General features: G+C 47.9%; 1 protein-coding gene across 2 annotated transcripts in view; it reads right to left on the reverse strand.

The window, feature by feature from the left end:
- The window catches only part of RNF24 (ring finger protein 24), a 60,363-nt gene extending 56,460 nt beyond the window's left edge, over positions 1–3,903 (reverse strand). Inside the window, exons 1-2 of one of the 2 annotated variants that reach the window (XM_087962692.1) lie at positions 3,778–3,898; positions 3,603–3,678 (exon numbers count right to left, since the gene is read on the reverse strand). The gene's annotated coding sequence lies outside the window, so the exon portion shown is untranslated. Of the gene's footprint in view, positions 1–3,602; positions 3,679–3,777 lie in introns of both variants that reach the window. The other variant, XM_087962690.1, reaches the window with a different exon arrangement.
- Positions 3,904–15,751: the final 11,848 nt, after the last annotated feature.

The following is a 15,751-nucleotide window of genomic DNA, read 5'->3' on the forward strand; positions in this document are numbered from 1 at the left end:
AAGAGAGAAAGGGAAGAAAAGGGAAGGGAAGGAAGAAAAGAGAAGAGAGAAGGGGAAGGAAAGAGAAGGAAAAAAAAGGAAGAAAAGAGAAGGGAAGAGGGGAAGGGAAGGGAAAAGAAAGGAAGAGAAGAGAGAAAGGGAAGAGAAGGGAAGGGAAGGGAGAAGAGAGAAGGGGAAGGAAAGAGAAGGGAAAAGAAAGGAAGAAAAGAGAAGGGAAGAGGGGAAGGGAAGGAAAAGAAAGGAAGAGAAGAGAGAAAGGGAAGAAAAGGGAAGGGAAGAGAAAAGAGAAGAGAGAAGGGGAAGGAAAGAGAAGGGAAAAGAAAGGAAGAAAAGAGAAGGGAAGAGGGGAAGGGAAGGGAAAAGAAAGGAAGAGAAGAGAGAAAGGGAAGAAAAGGGAAGGGAAGAGAAAAAAATAAAGAGAAGAGAAGGAGAGAGAGGAAGGGAAGGGAAAAGAAGAGGACAGAGAGGAAGGGGGAAGGGAAGAGAAAAGAAAGGAAGGGAAGAGAAAAGGAAGGGAAGAGAAAAGGAAGGGAAGAGAAAAGAAAAGAAGATAACTCTTTCAGGAATATACCATTCTGGCATAATTATGCCACCAATAAATAAATGACATGCACCAAAGGATCATCTTGGAAAAGATAAACAAACTTGCTTTGGCATAAATAAATAAGTAAATCATGACATGCAAAATCTTGGAAAAGATCAAATAAATTTACCAGGACAGAGCTGTTCAAAGCAGTCTGTTTGGAGAACAGCCTTACGAAGGAGAAAGCCAGAGCAAAGCAAACGGAAGAAGACCTGGACACAGAGAAGGAGGGCTGCCTGGCAATGCAGCTCCAGAAGTCCCCCGTTTTTTATTTAAAAAAATAAATAAACCTCAGATCGTAAAGCTCCCTTCTGCATTGAGCAGGGATCTTTCACGAGGCGAGGCAACCTCCCGAGATGTTCTGGCGGGTTGCTAAGCACAGTTTGTGCACGATTTCGGAGAGGGAAAGAGACGAAAGGCAGGAAAGGGCATCACGCCATTGCCAAATCTTGCCAAGGGTTCCTTTTACCCATCCACACACACCCGCCACACACACACACACACAAAGTGCTAGAGGGCACAAGGAAGAGCAGGGAGCCAACTCAAGGAGCGAGTGGACCCCATTAGCAGTCGTTCTGCCAGCTGCAATTTCAAAATTCCCCCTCTCCGCCTGGCCTAAGGATTCATTCTTTCTTTTTTCTTTCTTTCGTTCTTTCTTTCTTTTTCCTTCCTTCTTTCTTTTTTCTCCCTTCCTTCTTTCTCTTTGCTTTTTCTTTCTTTCTTCTTCCTTCTTTTTCCTTTCCTTTTCCTTCCTTCCTTCCTTCTTTCCCTCCCTTCCTTCCCTTCCTCTTTTTCTCTTTCCTTCCTTCTTTCTCTTTTCTCCTTTCCTTTCTTTTCTCTTTCTTCCTTTCTTTTTCTCTTTTCCTTTCTTTTTCCTTCCTTCCTTCTCTTTTCCTCCCTTCCTTCCCCTTTCATTTTTCCTTCTCTTCTTCCTTCTTCCTTCTTTTTTTTCCTTCTCTTTTCCTTTTCCTTTCCTTTTCCTTCCTTCCTTCTTTCCCTCCCTTCCTTCCCTTCCTCTTTTTCTTTCCTTCCTTCTTTTCTCCTTTCCTTTCTTTTTCCTTCCTTCCTTCTTTCTTTTTCCCTCCCTCCCTTCCTTCCCTTCCCTTTCATTTTCCTTCTCTTTCTTCCTTCTTCCTTCTTTTTCTTCCTTCTCTTTTCCTTTTCCTTCCTTCCTTCTTTTCCCCTCCCTTCCTTCCCTTCCTCTTTTTCTTTCCTTCCTTCTTTTTCTCCTTTCCTTTCTTTTTCCTTCCTTCCTTCTTTCTTTTTCCCCTCCCTCCCTTCCCCTTTCATTTTTCCTTCCCTTTCTTTCTTTTTCCTTCTCTTTCTTTCTCTTTCTCTCCTCCTCTGCTCCCTCCCTCCCTCCCCTTTCCTCTATGCAAGAGAAGCAGATGCTTTCCTGCCACGCCAATGCCTGGCCTCCTCCTCGGGGTCCAGACACACAAGGGAGCCTTCACGCTTGACTCCCTTTTTGCTCAACACCAGGAAAAAAAATCTTTGCGTGGCAAAAGCTTTTTTTTTTTTCTCTTCCTCCCGCAGGTTTTGAAAGAGGGGAAGCTGGGTGGTCTCCTTCAAGCCCTTTCGGAGCCCAGACGGGAGAGAAAGAGAGCAGGGGCCTCCTTGGGATTCAAGTGGGGAGGGGGAGAAATAAATTGTCTTTGAGTTGCTTTCTCACTCGAGAAGCCAGGTCGATATCAACTGGAGCTGAACGGAGGACAGCACGCTCGGACACCGGCCAAATCAAATAGCAAGGACTGAATTAGAAATTAGGACAGTACCATGGGGAGTTGCCCTCACCCTCCCTCCCTCCCTCCCACCCCCCCAGGCAAGGAAGGGGGAAAGACAGCCCAGCCCTTACAAAATGTCCCAGCTGACAAAAACAGTGGAGAGCCATTAAAATAAAAGGCAGCTGGACCACCTTTTCAACGAAGCTCTCCACACCTTTTCAAGCTTCAGGGATTAACCCCCACCCCCACTTCACCCCAGACAGACAGACCTGGTTGGAAGGATGCACCCTCCACCCCCACTGCTCTGGAATGAAGGACACACAAACACACACAAATGCACACACACACACACACAAGGTTTTCCTAGCCGGATTCCCAGACGCAAGCCCAGGATTTGGACACACCGAGAGCAGGTGCCAATGCGGCTACGATGGCACCAGATCATGCAATTCAAGAGAAAGGAAGGTTTTTTCTCCCCCTCCCCACCACCCTCCAAATCGGGGGGGGAGAGAATCCACTGATGCCCCCAATTCCAAGAGAAGATCCAGAGACACCATCACCCTTCCTCTAATTCTTGGAAAGAAGCAAGAAGCAAAGTCAAGACTGTTTTGGGGGATTCCTATACAGGTCCGTCTCCCCACTTCTTGCAAGGGGGGGGGGCTCAGCCTCGATGGGGGGGGCACAGGGAAGAATCCAGTTTATGAACTCCTGGAGGCAAATCCTGCCCCCCCCTCCTTGCCCCATCTTGACAGCTTGAAGGGGCCTGTGCATCTTCTCCTAGATCTTCCCCTCCTCCCATGCCAAGCTGGAAGGGAAGCCAGATTGGCACATTTCCTTTCTTGCAATTGCCAAAACGCCCTATAGAGTTGCCAAGACCAGCCCCCAAATTGCTAGGAGACCCCCCGCAATTCCCCTTACCCCAAAGGCAGGTCTCCCCCTCTGGGGTAAAGGAGGGGAGGGGGGGCATGAAGGAGCAGCAATTTCTTTCCACCTTCTTTTAACCAGCCCCCGTCAAAACTACCTTCAGCTTGCCCCCTCCCCGGCACCCGACGGGACTACAAACTCCCACCTCCCCTGCAAGAAGCCCCCCTCCCCCCCTCCCCATTTGACCCTCTTCTCCAGCCATGCAATCCAGAGGAAGGAGAAAAAAAAGAGGGTAGGGGGGAAACAACAGCACCCCGGCCGCGGATGATGGGCATTGCAGTCCGTGCTTCACCAGAAAGGCTGGAAAGCCACCGCAATTCCGAGTCTCGACCCCCCCACCTCCACTCCCACCGCCCCAATCCGCCACTCACCCCGTTTTCCCCGCAAGTCGAAGAAGGAATCGAGGCAGCCTTTGCAGTTTTGCACCCGTGCACCGAAGGGTCCCCCCTGCAATGAAGCAAGCGGGGCTGGGCGCAAAAGGGTGTCCTGCCCCCCCTTCCTCCCCTCCCAAAGGAAAACCGGGGAGCCGCCGGAGGGACTCCTTACCTTGCAGAAGATGCTCCAGCCTCCTGCGCCGGCGGAAGAGCACTGAGGCGCCGCGAACGTTCCAATGCCGCTTTACAGCGCTCGGCGCTCGGACGCCGCCGACACCAGACCGACGGTGGAGGGGGGGGGGAGGGGGGGAAGGGGCCCGGATGTAGACCGCTCCGCCCCCGCCCTTGTTCTGACCCGCCCTCGACTCCGGCCGGAGACGGGCAAGCCGGCGGCTTCGTCCTCTTCACTGCGCAGGCGCCACTTTCCACTTTGCTCTGAGGGAATCAAAATTAGGGCTTGTTTCTTACTTTTACTTTAAACTTCCCTCACCCAAATTCACCCCAAAAGTCGGATTCTTTCCCCCCCACGCATTTTGGGAACGCGTTTTATTTTAAGGACTAAATGCGCCGCGGGCCGGCTTACCCTGAACCCGGTCCCCCCCCAACAGAGCAGGAGGGCGTCAGGTTGGGGAACCCGCCTAGGCTTCTGTTAGAGAGGCAATAATAAACCTTTTCAAATGCAGGTGTTTCTCCCTGCAGAGATGGATGTGCCTGCCCTCGAGGAGGTTTGCAATTCAGTAAAGGAAAGCAAAACCACATGACTTCCATAAAACTCACTGAGCCCAGATTTAAAAACTTGCCTCTGTAATTAAGCAACCCTTTAATTATCATCACGCTGGCCCTAGAAACCAGGAGGTGGTGAGTTCTAGTTCTGCCTCAGGCAGGAAAGCCAGCAGAATGATTTTGGGCCAATGACCAGGAGGCAGTGAGTTCTAGTGCTGTTTTAGATACGAAAGCTGGCTGGGTGGCCTTGGGCCGGTCCTTCCCTCTCCGCCCAATCTACCTCAAAGGGTTGTTGTGGAGAAAATAAGTAGGATTTGTTTGCCACATTGCATTATTTATAAAAATCATAAAGGCGGAAGATGAGAGAGAGAGATAAACATGGATGAGATAGATAAATGATAGAGACATGATAGATAGGTAAACATGATGAGATAGAGAGATAAACGGATGGAGAGATAAACAGATGGATGTGATAGATAGATAGATAGATATACACATGGATGAGATAGAGAAACAAATGGATTACATAGACACATGATAGAGATAAACATGAGATAGATAGATAGACATGTGTGATGACCCGTAGTCTCTCAAAATAATCCCAAACCCAAGACATACATTAAAGTCCGGTAATGGCTTCAACTTAACTTCACTGTTTTATTAGGCACAGTTTAAAGTCACAAAAGTAAATAATGAGGCAAAAGAAAATCAAAACAAACCGCACCGACGAGAGTTCCGAAGCAAGCCAAGAGAATTAATCATTCCATTTTAGTCAACATATCCACCACCACCAAAATGGTTGTGGCACCATTCGATGATGGTAACTCAATGATATAATCCAATGAAACTGCCCCCCACGGTTGTTCTGGCGTGGGCAAGGGCTGCAAGAGACCGGGGGTGCACCAGGAGCATACTTGGCTTGGCGACAGATCCCACAGGATGCCACATATCCCGACACATCATGTTTAAGTCTCGGCCACCAAAATGTCCTAGAGATGAGGTGCAGTGTTTTGAACACCCCAAAGTGTCCTGCTGCTGGACTATCATGACATTGACGTAGGATAAGGCCACGAAGAGGACCTCCAGGCACGTAAATGCAATCACGGAACTTCAACAAGTCCCCAATATACGCCCAAGGAGTCTTTTGTCTCCCATTCTCATTCAATTCTCGACGTCGAGCTGCCAGAAATTGGTCCTGCCGCTGTGCCTCCTGAATCCTCACTCAGAGGTCCACAGGTTCCTTGGTGGCCGCAAACTGCTCCAACAGAATCACCGTCCGGGGCAAGATTTTATCCTCCCTTCGGGTATACTCGGGCTTCTGAGATAGGGCGTCGGCGCGTTGATTCCCTCCACTCGGAACATAGGTCACCCAAATCGAGCAAAGAATAAGGACTATCTCACCTGACGCTGGTTCAATGTCTGAGCTGTATGTAGGTGTTCCAAATTGCGATGATCCGTCCAAACCTCGATTTGGTGATGAGCCGTCCGAACCTCGATTTGGTGATGAGCCCCCTCCAGCTGGGGCATTGGTTAATCCAAAAGGCATCACGGTATACTCAAAATGCCCGTACCTCGTCCAGAAAGCTGTTTTCCACTCGTCCCCTGCACGAATGCAAACCAGATTGTAGGCCCCATGCAAGTCCAACTTCGTAAAAATCTTTGCTTGACAAAGTCGCTCAATCAGTTCAGGGATGAGGGGAAGCGGGTACCGATTTCTCACTGTGATTGCATTCAACTTGCGGTAATCACAACACAAATGTAGCTCTCCTGATTTCTTTTTTACAAAAAGCACCGGTGCAGCCAATGGGGAGGTAGAAGGCCGGATAAACCGTTTCCAGAGGTTCTTGTCAATAAAATCCCACAACGCGGCCAACTATGGTTCTGACAGAGAATATATCCGACCCACCAGCAATTTTCCATCGGGCAACAAGTTGATTGGACAATCATACGCCCAATGCGGAGGCAACTGATCCACCTCCTTCTCCCCAAACACATCAGCAAAGTCCACCAACTCCACAGGTAGACCCTGGTCCATGGGCATAGCCACACTCCCTGCACAGGAGCGCAAGCAATGGTTGGCACACTTCCTATCAAGGAACTGCACAGCTCCAGATGACCAGACAATCTGTGGATCATGGGCCTGTAACTACTCCAAACCCAACACCACTGTAAAATGAGGCACTGCAGTAACGTAGAACATGGTTTTCTCCACATGCTGCCCAATATGCATGCAAAGGGGTTTGGTTGCAGCAACCACAGGTCCCGAACAAAGGGGCCGACCATCAATCGTCTCTACCATTACTTGCGGGGACACCTGTTGCTGAGGAGTGAACCACTGCTCTACAAAATGAGCATCCATGAAATTGGCTGTGGCCCCTGAGTCGACCAAGGCTTGGATCTCCACCGCTCCCACACCAGGCACGAACACACTTGCTGTCAGCACAAGATGCTTCACCAATAACAATTGTGGTGGAGATGTCAAAGGTGGCAAGGATGGCAAGATTGGTGAAGATGGTGGGCCTAAGGACTTTACACCCCAACCTACAGACCCCCATAGGCCGAGCGATGCTCATTTCCCGCCACCGTAGGCGTCGCCGCTGTGGATGTCTTAGCAGGACACTTGGCCGCAAAATGGCCTCAATTGCCACAATAGAGGCATCAACCATCACAACGACGTCTATCCTTTTCTACTTGAGTCAGGCGAGGGCGGCCAATCCCCAACTGCATGGGTTCCTCCAAAGGCACTTCCACCAAGGGTGCCGTCTTGCTGGAAACAGATACGGTCTCTGTCTGTCATCGCACCTGTCGCTGCTGAAAGTCTAGCATTAATACGAAGACACAGATGCACGAGCTCCTGAAGAGGGCATTCAGTGCGCGCTAACTCATCCAGGAGCTCCGATGACAAACCCCCCTGGAACTGGTCTAATAGTGCTGCCTCATTCCATCCTGAGAAACCACCCGAAAACTAGCAATATAATCCATGAGTGAGCCATGCCCCTGCTTCAGCTCTCTCAAATGTCTGTTTGCTGTTTGGCTTCGAACAGGGTCCTTAAACATGGCCTGAAACTGATAGCAAAACTCGGCGTAATTGTCCAACACCTGGTTGGGCTGGGTCAGCAGAGGCGTCGCCCAACGTGCTGCAGAGCCTGACAACAAACTAATCAAAAACCCCACCTTATCCTGGTCAGTGGGAAAGTCCTCAGGCTGAAGGTTCATGTACAGCTGGCACTGCCCAAAAAATGCTGGAAATTGGGCCAGCGAGCCATCAAATTTATCTGGCACTGCCACTGGGCATTTTCGGCGTGGCCGGGCAGCTTGCATTTGTGCCACATAGATAGATAGACAGATAGATAGATAGACAGACGGACGGACGGACGGACGGACGGACGGACAGACAGACCGACAGACAGACAGACAGACAGATAGATAGATAGATAGATAGATAGATAGATAGATAGATAGATAGATAGATAGATAGATAGATAGATAGATAGATAGATAGATAGATGATAGATAGATAGATGATAGATAGATAGATAGATAGATAGATAGATAGTTAGATAGTTAGATAGTTAAATAGATAGATAGATGATAGATAGATAGATAGATGATGATAGATAGATAGATAGATAGATGATGATAGATAGATAGATAGATAGATAGATAGATAGATGATAGATAGATAGATAGATGATGATAGATAGATAGATAGATAGATAGATAGATAGATAGATAGATAGATAGATAGAGATAGATAGATAGATAGATAGATAGATAGATAGATAGATAGATAGATAGATAGATAGATAGATAGATAGATAGATAGATGATGATAGATAGATAGATAGATAGATAGATAGATAGATAGATGATAGATAGATAGATAGATAGATGATAGATAGATAGATAGATAGATAGATAGATAGATAGATAGATGATGATAGATAGATAGATAGATGATGATAGATAGATAGATAGATAGATAGATAGATGATGATAGATAGATAGATAGATAGATAGATAGATAGATAGATGATAGATAGATGATGATAGATAGATAGATAGATAGATAGATAGATAGATAGATAGATAGATAGATGATGATAGATAGATAGATAGATAGATAGATAGATAGATAGATAGATGATATGATAGATGATAGATAGATAGATAGATGATAGATAGATAGATAGATAGATAGATAGATAGATGATGATAGATAGATAGATAGATAGATAGATGATAGATAGATAGATAGATAGATAGATGATAGATAGATGATAGATAGATAGATAGATAGATAGATAGATAGATAGATAGATAGATAGATAGATAGATAGAGATAGATAGATAGATAGATAGATGATAGATAGATAGATGATAGATAGATAGATAGATAGATAGATAGATAGATAGATAGATAGATAGATAGATATGATAGAGATAAACATGAGATATAGGTAGATAAACAGATGGATGAGAGATACATGAGATAGATAGACATGATATAGAGAGATAAACATGATGAGAGAGAGAGAGAGAGAGAGACTGGTTGATCTAAAATTCAGCAACCCATCTACTAAATTTGAAGTACAAGCTATTTCTTGCCTACAAGCTTTATTCTGTAGCTTCAACAATTCCCCCCACCCGCCTCTGCTCAGACCAATCCAGACCCTCTTTTTAAATGGAGCTACAAAAACTGGGCAAAAGGGAGGAGGGAAGGAAAAAAAAACAACTCTAGCAATCTGCATGTTCCCCGAGGAGACCTAGATCTCACTTTGCCTGTCTATTTTCTCAGGAACAAGTTGTGCTGCCTTATAACAGAGCATGTTCCCACTTTTTTGTGCTTTGGAGAACTGTCTGGTGTGTGTGTGTGTGTGTGTGTGTGTCTGTGTAGGAGATTTTCAGCGCCAGTCACATTCCAATCTTTCTGTCTCCTCGCATCTTTGTTTCAGATGAACTTTGGGACTTCCGCCTTCACCGGCAATGAACCCTAAACCCAACTGGCTGTTCCAGAACAGAAGCCACTCGCTGCCCCTTCTCAGTAGCTGTAATTCTCCCCCGCCCCCCCGCCGCCTCTTACAGGGATGTAATGCAAGGGACTAAAACAGGGGTCCCCAAACTTGGCAACTTTAAGACTTGTGAAAGTCCCCAAGTCTTAAAGTTGCCAAGTTTGGAGACCTCTGGACTAAAAGAATAACAGAGTTGGGAGGGACCTTGGAGGTCTTCTAGTCCAACCCCATCGACCCTATACCATTCTGGATAAAAGGCTGTTCAATCTCTTCTTGAAAACCTCCAGTGATGGAGCACCCACAACTTCTGGTGGCAAGTTGTTCCACTGATTGATTGTTCGCACCCTTAGGAAATTTCTCCTTAGTTCCAGGTTGCTTCTCTCCTTGATGAGTTTCCACCCATTGATTCTTGTCCTGCCTTCTGGTGCTTTGGAGCAGTGGTCCCCAACCTTTTTTGTACCAGGGACCAGTTTCAAGCACAAACACTTTTTCAAGGACCGGGGGTGGTGGTGGTGGAAGAGTCCGAGTTTGGTGGTTTGCTTGCAGACGTTTCATTACCTGACTAGGTAACATCTGATGTTGTTACCTAGTCGGGTAATAAAACGTCTGCCAGCAAACCACCAAGTTCAGGGAGCGCCTCGGCCCTGCCTCCCTCAGCCCCATCCCTCAGGTGTCTCCCTCCCTCCCTCAGGTGTCTGCCTCGTTCCTCTCTCAGTCGCTCTCGCTGCTCCACCAGCCCAGGAAGAAACTGCTTCAAAGAAGCGCGGGGGGGTGGCTTTTCCTGTCGCCGCAGCTCCTCCGAAGCGCCCGTTTACCCCCACTCCGCCCGCCCGCGTGCGGTTCAATCCACAGTGCTCCGTTCTGCCTGCCTACCTGCCTGCCTTCGTTTCGGAGCAGCTTCGGCTGATAAAAAGAGGCGAATAGTTATTATTCTCAGCCGAAGCTGCTCCCAAACAACCAGACAGGCAGAACAGGGCACTGAATTGAACCGCGCGCGGGCGGGCGGGGTGGGGGTAAACGGGTGCTTCGGAGGAGCTGCGGCGACAGGAAAACCCACCCACACACCCCCCCCGGCTTCTTTGAAGCAGTTTCTTCCTGGGCTGGTGGAGCAGCGAGAGAGCGACTGAGAGAGGAACGAGGTGGGAGGAAACCGAAGCCGCTGAGCCAGAGAGCAGGACAGGCTTCGGTTGCTTCCTCCCTCCCCTTCTTTCATTTGTGTCCTTGATCCCCGATTCCAGCAGGATTCACTGAAGGCGAAGAAAGCCGCCATTTTTTTTCTTTGCGGACCGGTACAGAGTGCTCCACGGACCGGTACCGGTCCGCGGCCCAGTGGTTGAGGACCCCTGCTTTGGAGAATAGCTTGATCCTCACTCTATGACAGCCCCTCATACTTTGGAATACAACTGTCATGTCTCCCCTAGTCCTTTTCATTAAACTAGACCTACCCAGTTCCTGCAACTGTTCTTCATACGTTTTAGCCTCCACTCCCCTAATCCTCTCTGTTGCTCTTCTCTGTACTCTTTCTAGAGTCCCAACATCTTTTTCATATCGTAGCGACCAAAGGTAGATGCAATATTCCAAGTGCGGTCTTCCCAAGGCACTAAAAATAAACTAAAGCTCCTTGTCATGAAATAACATCTTAAGAAGATATGTTGGTCAATGTCGCAATTTTCTAACCGGGCATAAATATTGCATTTAACAGATAACAGATAATCAGAGTTGGAAGGGACCTTGTAGGTCATCTAGTCCAACCCCCCCGCCCAAGCAGGAGACCCTACACCAAATGGCAGTCTAATCTCTTCTTGAAAGTCTCAAGTGATGAAGCTCCCACAACTTCTGAAGGAAATTTCTGTTCCATGGGTCGATTGTTCTAGTTGTCAGAAAAATTCTCCTTATTTCCAGGTTGAATCTCTCCTTGTTCAGTTTCCATCCATTATTCCTTGCCTGGCCTTCAGATGCTTTAGAAAACAGGTTGACCCCCCTCCTCCTCTCTGGGGCAGCCCCTCAAATACTGGAAGACCGCTATCATGTCTCCCCTGGTCCTTCTCTTCCCAAGACTAGCCAGGCCCAGTTCCTGTAACTGTTCGTCATATGTTTCAGCTTCCAATCATCCCCTCATCATTTATAAATGACAAACTTATGGTAGTCAGAATGCAGTGTTTCCCGCAAGATGAAATGGGAAAGTGGCACACCTTGCCCTAAACCACAATATTGCTAACCACAATAGACCGCACAATATAACCCCAACACAAACAAGCCATCTTAATTTAGAGCAACATCTAGAACCACCCAACGTTTCATGACTTTATAATAGCTCAATCAGTGACACAGGTAGTCCTCGACTTAACGGCCACATTTGAGCCCAACATTTCTGTTCCTCAGTGAGACATTTGCTAAGTGAGCTTTGTCCCCTTTTACGACCTTCCTTCCCATGGTTGTTAAGTGAATCGTTGCAATGGTTTAAGTTAGTTACATAAATGTTAAATCAATCTGGCTCACCCTCCCTTGACTTATACTTTGTCAAAAGGTCACAAAAAGGGATCATGTGAACAGTCATAAATATGAGTCAGTTACCAAGGTGACTTCAATCACGTGACCACGGGGATATCGCAATGGTCATAAGTGAAAAATGGTCCTAAGTAGGGGTGGGATTCAGCCGGTTCGGACCGGTTCGGGCTAACCGGTTGTTCAATTTGCATCTGGTTTGCCAAACTGGTAGTTGAACCTACCAGCTAGTCCCGTACCTCAACTCCCAGAAGTCTCCACGCGGCCCATTTTTGGATGCAGGTAAGTGCAGGGTCCGGGCGGAGGCTCTGGGAGGGGGGAAAAACGGGCCTGTTGTCAGGTTTCCAAGTGATGAAATCCATTTAAAAAGAAAAGAGCAAAGTCCATCTTCCAAAACAATTTCTTTTATGTGGGAAAGCACCAAATTGGCAAAGTCTGTTATGATTCCGGATCTGACACAACCCAAAATTACACCACATAATATTGGAACTTAGAAACAGCCCCCCAAAAGTCACATCTCCCTAATAGAAGTAAATTAACATTTGCCTGGTGTCCTCAATCTCCACCTCCAGGCCTCAGCAGGGTCAGGTTTTGTTCCCACGGGAAGGAGAACCGCCTAGCCTAAACAACTCTCTCTATTTCCACTCCTTCCACCTTAGGAATGTGGCAAGCCCGAAATCCTTCCCCCCCATAACCAACAAAGAGAAAGAAAGAAAGGGAATATATAATAAGGTTAAATAAAATGGCTACGCCTAAGTCAATTTCGGGCTTGACACCTGTTTCCGGCTTCCGGAGGGCCTTCAGAGCCCGGGGGAGGCCATTTTCAACACACACCCCCAGAGGCTTGAGGGAAGCATCCAGATTCTGGGGAAGGTGAAAAACAGCCCCCCCGGAACTTCCGGTAGGCCACGCCCACCCAGCACCTGGGCAGCAAACTGGTGCTTGGATTTTTAAATTCTACCCCTGGTCCCGAGTCTCTTTTTTCAGTGCCGTTGTAACTTTGAACGGTCAGTAAGTGAGCTGTTGCACGTCAGGGACCACCTGTGGCAATATAAAGCCATGGACCTAGATTGGCTTCTAGAATGGTTTGTAAGTTATAATTTGTGTCTTCGGTTTAGAGCTAAAATGGTAGCGCAGTGTATGTGGCTAAGGAAGGCAGTTGTTGAATCAATGGCATCAGATTTTAGAGCCTTCTGCCGTGGTTGTTAAGTAATTCACTGCCGTTGTTAAGTGAATCAGGCTTCCGCACTGAGTTATTTTTATATGGATGGTGCAATATTGATTGGTACATTTATATTCCCTGGTGATTTGTAAGACCCATAACTTACAGTTCAAACATCCGTAGTTTCATTATTGAAACATTTTTTGCAAATGTTTAACAAACAGAAGCTGTACTCTTAAGTAAACTTTCTTTTTCCATGCTCAATTCACGGAAATGTGAGCAACCAACACACGGGGAACAGGTTAAGTACTGTTTATTCATTGAAAACAGGATCAGTGAATGAAGAAAACAAACAGATTGATTAGGAGAGAGTCAACCTAGCAAATGATTCGTGCAAAAGAGCTCGTTTTGCAAGCACAGGTAGTCCCACAATGTGGAAAACGATCGTGTCATTTTTTTTTCAGTGCCTTGTAACTTTGACCGATCATTAACATGTTATTTGGACTCCTTGGAAAGAGAGAAGGGGGAAGGAGAGGCAGAGAGAAAAAGGAACAGGAGGGAAGGAGAAAAGGAAAGGGGAGGGGGGGAGGAGACAGGACGAAAGGAGAGGGAGGAAGGAGAGAAAGAGAAAGGGAGGAAGCGGGAGGGAGAGAGGGAAGGAGACAGGAAGAAAGGAAAATAAGGGAGGAAAGAGAGACAGAAAAAGAGAAAGAAGGAAGGAAGGAGAAAGGAAAGAAGGAGACAGGAAGAAATGAAGGAAGGAAGTGAAAGAAGAAAGGGACAAGGAAGAAGGGAGGAAGAAAAAAGGAAGGAGACAGGAAGAAATGAAGGAAGGAAGTGAAAGAAGAAAGGGACAAGGAAGAAGGGAGGAAGAAAAAGAAGGAGACAGGAAGAAAGGAAAGGAAGGGAGGAAGGAGAGATAGAGAAAGGGAAGAGAGGGAGGAAGAGAGGGAGGGAGGGTGAGAGAAAGAGGAGGGAAGGAAGGAGAGAGGAAGAAAGGAAAGGGAGGAAAGAGACAGAAAAAAGAAGGAAGGAGAAAGGAAAGAAGGAGACAGGAAGAAATGAAGTAAGGAAGGAAGGAAAGAAGGAAGGAAGGAGAGGGAGAAAGGAGAGAAAGGGAGAAGGAGGAAGGGAGGGAGGAAGGAAAAAAGGAAGGAGATAGGAAGAAAGGAAAGGGAGGGAGGAAGGAGAGATAGAGAAAGGGAAGAAGAGGGAGGAAGAGAGGGAGGGGGTGAGAGAAAGAGGAGGGAAGGAAGGAGAGAGGAAGAAAGGAAAGGGAGGAAAGAGACAGAAAAAGAAGGAAGGAGAAAGGAAAGAAGGAGACAGGAAGAAATGAAGGAAGGAAGGAAAGAAGGAAGGAAGGAGAGGGAGAAAGGAGAGAAAGGGAGAAGGAGGAAGGGAGGGAGGAAGGAAAAAGGAAGGAGATAGGAAGAAAGGAAAGGGAGGGAGGAAGGAGATAGAGAAAGGGAAGAAGAGGGAGGAAGAGAGGGAGGGAGGGTGAGAGAAAGAGGAGGGAAGGAAGGAGAGAGGAAGAAAGGAAAGGGAGGAAAGAGACAGAAAAAAGAAGGAAGGAAGGAGAAAGGAAAGAAGGAGACAGGAAGAAATGAAGGAAGGAAGGAAAGAAGGAAGGAAGGAGAGGGAGAAAGGAGAGAAAGGGAGAAGGAGGAAGGGAGGGAGGAAGGAAAAAAGGAAGGAGATAGGAAGAAAGGAAAGGAAGGGAGGAAGGAGAGATAGATAAAGGGAGGAAGAGGGAGGAAGGGAGGGTGAGGGAGAGAGGAGGAAGGAAGGAGAGAGGAAGAAAGGAAAGGGAGGAAAGAGAGACAGAAAAAGAGAAAGAAGGAAGGAAGGAGAAAGGAAAGAAGGAGACAGGAGGAAAGGAAGGAAAGGAAGAGCCTGGGCCTCCCCCGCCTTCCCCGTCTGTTGCTGTGGTGCCTCTGAGGCCATCTGGACTGGGAACATCCGAGTGTCGTCCTCATCATCGGGGCCTTCCCCGTTCCCAGCCCTCCCCCTCCCTCCTTCCCTCTGCCAGTAAGGGCAGGTTGTCCAGGGGGCTTAACTGGATCACAGGGAAAGGATTAACGGGGGCGGTTCAATCTGCCGCCCTTGATAGCTGACCCGGCCCGGCCCGGCCTCACCCCGCAGCCCCTGCAGAGAAAAGCGGGAAAAGCGGCTTCTCTGGACGCCTCCAGAGACGATGCTGAAAGGAGCCGTGGGGCCCAGGAATGGTGGCCTGTCAAGGGCAGCCTGGGGGACCCACCTGGGGGACCCACCTGGAGGTCGAGGTGGGCAACCGGAGCCGCTCTGGGGTGGGCGGAGGACAAGCCAGCCTCCGCCCACAGGGGCAACCACCTGCCTCTTCCAGCTCTTTTCCCTCCCTCCTTCCTCCCCACCTCTCCCCTTCTCCTTCCTTCCTTTCCACTTTTTCCCCTTTCCTCCATCCTTCCCTTGCTCCTTTTCCTTCCTTCTCCCTTTCTCCCCTCCCTCCTTCCTTTCTTCCCGGCTCCTTCTTTCCATTCTCCTTCCTCCCTCCCTCTTTCCTTTACCTTCCTTCTACCTTTTCTCCTTCCATCCATCCTTCCCTAGCTCCTTTTCCTCCCTCCCTTCTCCCTTTCTCTCTCCTCCTTCCCTCCTTCCCATCTCCTTCCTTCTTTCCATTCTTCTTCCTCCGTCCCTCCCTCCTTCATCCCTTTACCTTCCTTCCTCTTCACTTTTTCTCCTTCCATCCATCCTTCCCTCACTCCTTT

The sequence above is a fragment of the Notechis scutatus genome, chromosome 4 (assembly GCF_049901735.1).
Source record: "Notechis scutatus isolate UNSWTSFEM ecotype Mainland chromosome 4, rNotScu1.2, whole genome shotgun sequence".
In the NCBI taxonomy this organism is placed as follows: Eukaryota; Metazoa; Chordata; class Lepidosauria; order Squamata; family Elapidae; genus Notechis; species Notechis scutatus.